A 6813-nucleotide genomic window follows, 5' to 3' on the forward strand; every position below is an offset into this window, starting at 1 on the left:
GAAATAGTGACCATAATGCAATAAAATTTAACATTGCTGTGGTGGGAAAAACACCTCAGCAGCCCAACACTGTGGCATTGAATTTCAGAAAGAGGAACTACACAAAAATGGGGAGGTTAAAGAGAAATTAAAAGCTACAGTGATACAAGTAAAATTCCTGCAAGCTGAATGAAGATTTTCAAAGACACCATAATAGAAGCCCAACTTAAATGTATACCCCAAATTAAAAAACACGTTAAGAAAACCAAAAAAGTGCTACTGTGGCTTAACAACCAAGTAAAAGAAGAAGTAAGAGTTAAAAAGGCATCTTTTAAAAAGTGTAAGTTAATTCCTAGTAAGGAAAATAGAAAGGCTCTGTCAAATTACAGTAAAGCCTGTGTTATCCGTTACACTCGGGGATTAGGGTGTTTCGGTTATCTAAAAATTCTGGTTCTGAGGGTCCCATCAACCTAGGGGAAACCAAAGGACAATAATAAAACTCAAGTTTTTAATATTGGTAGTTTTGTAGCATGAGGCAGTTGGTCTCACATTTCTATTTTGAGCTAAAGATGATTAATACTTCTTAAATAAAAAATTGTTAAGCCAATCATGGTAAATCAAGCCAGGCCTGTGCGCCTGAAAATGTGACAGTGTTATGGCTTGGGCAATGCTGGTTAACAAAGTTTTCTGGTTAATAGAGTGCCAGATAACAAAGCTTTCACTGTAAGTGTAAAAATATCATAAGAAAAGCCAAAAAGCAGTTTGAGGAACAGCTAGCCAAAACTTCAAAGTAATAGCAAAATGTTTTTTAAGTACATCAGAAGCAGGAAGCCTGCTAAACAGCCAGTGGGGCCCTGGGACGATTGAGATGCCAAAGGAGCACTCGAAGATGATAAAGTAATTGCAGAAAAACTAAACAAATTCTTTGCTTCAGTCTTCATGACAGAGGATGTTAGGGAGAGTCCCAAACCGGAGCCATTCTTTTTAGGTGACAAATCGGAGGCACTGTCTCAGATTGAGGTGTCAGAAGAGGTGGTTTTGGAAGAAATGGATAAACTGAACAATAACAAGTCACCGGGACCTGATGACATTCACCCAAGAGTTCTGAAAGAACTCACATGTGAAATTGTAGAACTATTAACTGTGGTTTGTAACCTATCCCTTAAATCAGCTTCTGTGCCTAAAGACTGGAAGGTAGAGAATATGATGCCAATATTTAAAAACAGCTCTAGAGGTTATCCTGGCAGTTACAGATTGGTAAGGCTAATGTCAGTACAAGGCAAATTAGTTGAAACTATAGTAAAAAAATAAAATGTTCAGACACATAGATTAACATAATTTGTTGGGGAAAAGTCAACATGGTTTCAGTATCTACTAGAGTTCTTTAAAAGGGTCAGCAAGCATGTAACAAGGGGATCCAGTAGATATAGTGTACTTAGATTCCAGAAAGACTTTGACAAGATCCCTCACCAAAGGCTCTTAAGTCAAGTAAGTTGTCATGAGATAAGAAGGAAGGTCCTCTCTTGGATTGAGAACTGGTTAAAAGACAGGAAACAAAGGGTAGGAATAAATGGTAAATTTTCAGAATGGAGAGAAGTAACTAGTGGGATCCCCCATGGGTCTGTATTGGGACCAATCCTATTAAACTTATTTATAAATGATCTGGAGAAAGGGGTAAACAGTGAGGTGGCAAAATTTGCTAATGATACCAAACTGCTCAAGATAGTTAAGACCAAAGCAGACTGAAGATTTTCAAAAAGATCTCACCAAATTAGGTGCTTGGGCAATAAAATGGCAAATGAAATTTAAAGTTGATAAATGTAAAGTAAAACACATTGGAAAAAATAATCCCAAATACACATACAAAATGATAGGGACTAAATTAGCTACAACTACTCAAGAGAGATCTTGGCGTCATTGTGGATAGTTCCCTGAAAACATCCACGCAATGTGCAGCAGCAATAGGAAAACAAAACAGAATGTTAGGAATCATTTAAAAAGGGATAGAGAATAAGACAGAAAAAATCTTATTGCCTTTATATAAATCCATGGTACACCCACATCTTGAATACTGTGTACAGATGTGGTTGCCTCATCTCACAAAAGATATATTGGCATTGGAAAAGGTTCAGAAAAGGGGAACAAAAGTGATTAGGGGTTTGGAATGGGTCCCATATGAAGAGAGATTTAGAAGACTTGGACTTTTCATCTGAGAAAAGAGGAGACTAAGGGGGGAATATGATAGAAGTCTATAAATCATGACTGATGTGTAAAAAGTGAATAAGGAAAAGTTATTTACTTGTTCCCATAACATAAGAACTAGGGGTCACCAAATGAAATAAATAGTTAGCAGGTTTAAAACAAACAAAAGCAAGTTTTTCTTTACACAGTGCACAGTCAACCTGTGGAACTCCTTGCCAGAGGATGTTGTGAAGACTACAACTTTAACAAGGTTCAAAAAAGAACAAGATAGATTCACGGAGGTAAGGTCCATCAATGGCTATTAGCCAGGATGGGCAGAGATGGTGTCCCTAGGCTCTGTTTGTCAGAGGGTGGAAATGGATGATAGGAGAGGGATCACATGATGATTACCTGTTCTATTTACTCCCTTTGAGGCATCTGGCATTGGTTGCTGTTGGAAGACAGGACACTGGGCTAGATGGATCTTTGGTATGACTCAGAATGGCCATTCTTATGCTCTTTTAAGCATGGAACATAATAAACTTATCAAGACCTGAGAACAAAACTGGGACTGATCTCTGTGCCAGGTTTGCTGGCTCCTTCAGGCACATCAGCTCAAACTGCAGAGCCTGGGAGTAAATAAAAAAATACCCCCCCTTAAATTATACACCAGGCTACTCAACTTTGGAAGCCCCAGGGGCCACAACGATACTGACAGCACATGCCAAGGGCTGCAACTTAAGTGCGGTTGCATACTCATGCAAAATATATGCAAATAGCTTCTTTCACATTGATGGGTATGAATATAAAGCACTTCCCACAATGTCCCATTGCCCCGAGCACCTCCTCCCTGGGGGCTAGAAACGATGACATCCTGTACCCATCTTTTCCAGCCAGCCCATCCACTTACATCTTCAGTGCTCACCCTACCTGGAAGATGCCTCGCCATTGTGGAGCACGTTCCTAGTAGAGGCCTTGTTCAAAACATCCCACCAGTAGGCCACATGCTGAGCCCTGTGTAAACCCAACCCACACTGTGGGCCGCAAATAAATGGGCCAAATGTTGAGTAGTCCTGTTATACACATTGAAATCTAGTTGAAATACAAAAATATATTTTGGGGGGGTTTTTCAGACCTGGGACTAAACCCCAAACTCACTTCCCATGTCCCATCTAACATTTTTCTAATGTTCAAAGAAGAATTAATGTGGAATGTGCCACTGAGCAATGTAATTTGCATACACACATTGTCACGTTGCTGGATCTTGAGGGGAGCAGCCAGATCACTGATGCACCCATAGGTGGGGGTGTTGGCCCCAAAAATGGTATAGAAAGGGGCCATGTGAGGTATTGAATAGAAGCTTATTATCTGATAATCCTATGTATTCTGTTCATGTGTTTGTATAATGTCTGGCTACGTCTAGACTGGCCACACAAGACAGAATAGGCATGCAAAGCAGGCAAGTCAGAATAGGGAAATCCGCGGGGGATTTAAATATCCCCCGCGGGATTTAAATAAACATGGCCGCCGCTTTTTTCCGGCTTGGGGAAAAGCCGGAAAAGAGCGTCTAGACTGGCGCGATCCTCCGGAATAAAGCCCTTTTCCGGAGGATCTCTTATTCCTACTTGCAAATAGGAATAAGAGATCCTCCGGAAAAGGGCTTTATTCTGGAGGATCGCGCCAATCTAGACGCTCTTTTCCGGCTTTTCCCCAAGCCGGAAAAAAAACAGTGGCCATGTTTATTTAAATCCCACGGGGGATATTTAAATCCCCCACGGATTTCCCTATTCTGACTTGCCTGCTTTGCATGCCTATTCCATCTTGTGTGGCCAGTCTAGACGTAGCCTTCTGTGTGTGCAATTATTAGCATGTACTTGTATAGACACTGACGATTTCCCTTCATGTGGTTAAGCATTGGGCAGGGCCGAGCCTGTGGTTATGCTAATTACCGAGGCCCTGTGGGACAATGGCTCTCAATGGGCCAAGGACACACCTAAAGAATGGGGGCTGTCACCTGAGAGCAGCCAGCAGGGAACACAGAGATTGGCCTCTGTCCAGGTGACCTGCTACATACTAGAAGAGGCCAGGAAGGAGGTATAAAGAGGCCATGTGGTCGATGCCATTTTGTTCTCAGCTCAGCACTTCATCCCAGAGGCAGCATTGCAGGGATTGAAGAGCCCGGAAGACCTGTGAACCCATCCTGATGCTAGGATGTGCAAAAAGAACTTTTAAACCAGCAGCTGTAACATCTCTGCTAGAGCCTGCATCGAGGACTGGGAGATTCGGTGCATGTAACGTACTATTCTTTAACAACCTGACTCTCATGCTTTTCTTTCTTGTGATAATAAACCTTTAGTTTTCGATTCTAAAGGATTGGCCCAGCGTGATTTGCGGGTGAGATCCAGAGGGTAAATTGACCAGGGATCTGTGGCTGGTTTCTTGGAACCGGACAGAACTTGTTCAGGGTAGGTGGGATTGGGTGCTAGGACCGCCCCCCACCTGTGTATGAGGCCCGGGGCCATCTGGGGCACGGATATTGCTGGGGTGTCGGTGGGGTTTTGCTCGTGAGGCTTCAGGCAGGCAGCTGAAGCGCTCTGTGAGACTGGTTTGTGGCCTATTTGGAGAGGTCACCAGTCTGGGGGCTGTAAGGAGCCCCGGATTTGAGCAATTCGCCCTGAGCGGATGCCCTCAGCTGTGCCCAGACATGGCCCAGTCTCACACACATATAAACAAACATGAAATTAAAAGAAGTCAGAGACTAGCCCAACACTCCACACTTAACATGAAAGTGAAAAATTTTATATAAGGAGTGCACTGCTATTTGATTGTAAGTGTCAACCCCAGTTTGTCCTTGTTTTAACTACAGTGCTATGCCAGGGATGGGTCTGAGCCCATGTGTCTCCGCTGCGTGCAACTGCTGAATCTACCATATTGAGATTTTAATAAAATGGCAAAAATCAGAATAAATTTCCCAATCACGTGCACAAAACAATTTGATGGATTAGATGTGCTGCAACGACTCCAAGCCAAAGTGAGTTTAAGTCCAGGGATGAAAGCATCTGCAGTGCAGATGGAGATGACTGGCTGAGAGATAAATGAAAAACTGGTCTTGTAAGACAAGCATTTCCTCCTCAACCTTTCCACAGCTGGAAACTCAGTCCTCTGATGCTGAAGTCAGTGGGGAATAAAAGGTGCTCAAAACTTTTCAAATCTGAAAACGGCACATTTAATTTTGAAGCAGTTGCTTGGGCCCAGTGAAGTTTCAAACCACAACTGCTGTTCTAGGACCTGAAAAAATCTACACAGAAAAATGTTGCAAATTGTCTTTAAAATAGGCAGACATTTAATGCAGACAGCTGTCCTGTCTTTCTGATCTCAGCACTGAGACTGTCACAGTAGACCAGCTGATGGAAAGGAAGACACTTCTTTTCAGTTTCATGCCCATCCTTCTCTTTTTTAAGAAGTAAATTAATTTCATTCCTACCCTACTTCTGAACTGAAGTAGAACTTTTTCCAAATATTTGTTTTGCCACTTGTGTATGTGTGTGAGTGAGAGAGAGAGAGCAAGCATGCATGCAAGACTATAGACAAAAACACCTGTGTCCATCATGCTTATGGCCAATTGCCAAGTAGTTGCATTGTGTCATTGGCTACGTCTAAACTGCATCCCTTTGTCGACAGAGGGATGTAAATCAAGCACATTGAAATTGCTAATGAAGTAGGGATTTAAATATACCATGCCTCATTAGCATAAACATGTCCGGCACTTTTTTCCCCGAAACGGAGTTTTCGAAAAACAGCAGTCTAGACACAGATCTGTTGAAAATAAAGCCTTTGACAGATCCTATATTCCTCAAAAAGTGAGGTTTACAGGATCTGTTGAGAAAGGGTTTATTTTCCACAGATCTGCATTTAGACTGCCATTCTTTCAAAAAAACTGTTTCAGAAAAAAGTGGTGGCCATGTTTATGCTAATGAGGCACAGGATATTTAAATCCATGCTTCATTAGCAATTTCAATGTGCCTAATCTACATCTCTGTAGATAGAGAGGTGTAGTCTAGACACACCCATTGTGATGGAGAGGATTAGGAGCTCTGGGGCACCAATCTATTCCAGAGCAGGGACAAATTGCAAGACAGTAGAGGGCATTGAAAGGGGCTCCTGTTGGACTTGTACCCTAGAAGGGTTTGCTCTAGCTTTCATCACAGGCAGTGTTTGACTCAGCTGGAGGGCTGAGTCACCTATGACACACCAGAGTGAGGACAAGAGGGAGAGAGAGATGCAGAAAGAGTGCAGGCACATGCACACCCTAGGGGGTGCTCATGAGAGGGGTGTGTGATCCCGTTACATAGTAACTGATCATTTCTGGTAGTATCACATTCAAGAAGAAATATACTCCCTAAACTTGCTTCAGGCTGTCACCTGTTAATGCTAGCCATTGGGAATATAATCAAATTATATAGATACAGAACCTGTAATTACAAACCACAGATTCTGGCTGAAAGGACTGCACTCTCTATCTCCACTTCCTTGTGGTGTTCTCTTCTGACAATGGATATTTCCTATTTCCATCTTTGAGATGGAGTCAGGACAGAATACAGTCGCTCTCACAGGGATGCCTGTACAAAGAACTGACGGCATGTCTACACTAAC

Source organism: Pelodiscus sinensis, chromosome 1, assembly GCF_049634645.1.
Source record: "Pelodiscus sinensis isolate JC-2024 chromosome 1, ASM4963464v1, whole genome shotgun sequence".
NCBI classification, from domain to species: domain Eukaryota; kingdom Metazoa; phylum Chordata; order Testudines; family Trionychidae; genus Pelodiscus; species Pelodiscus sinensis.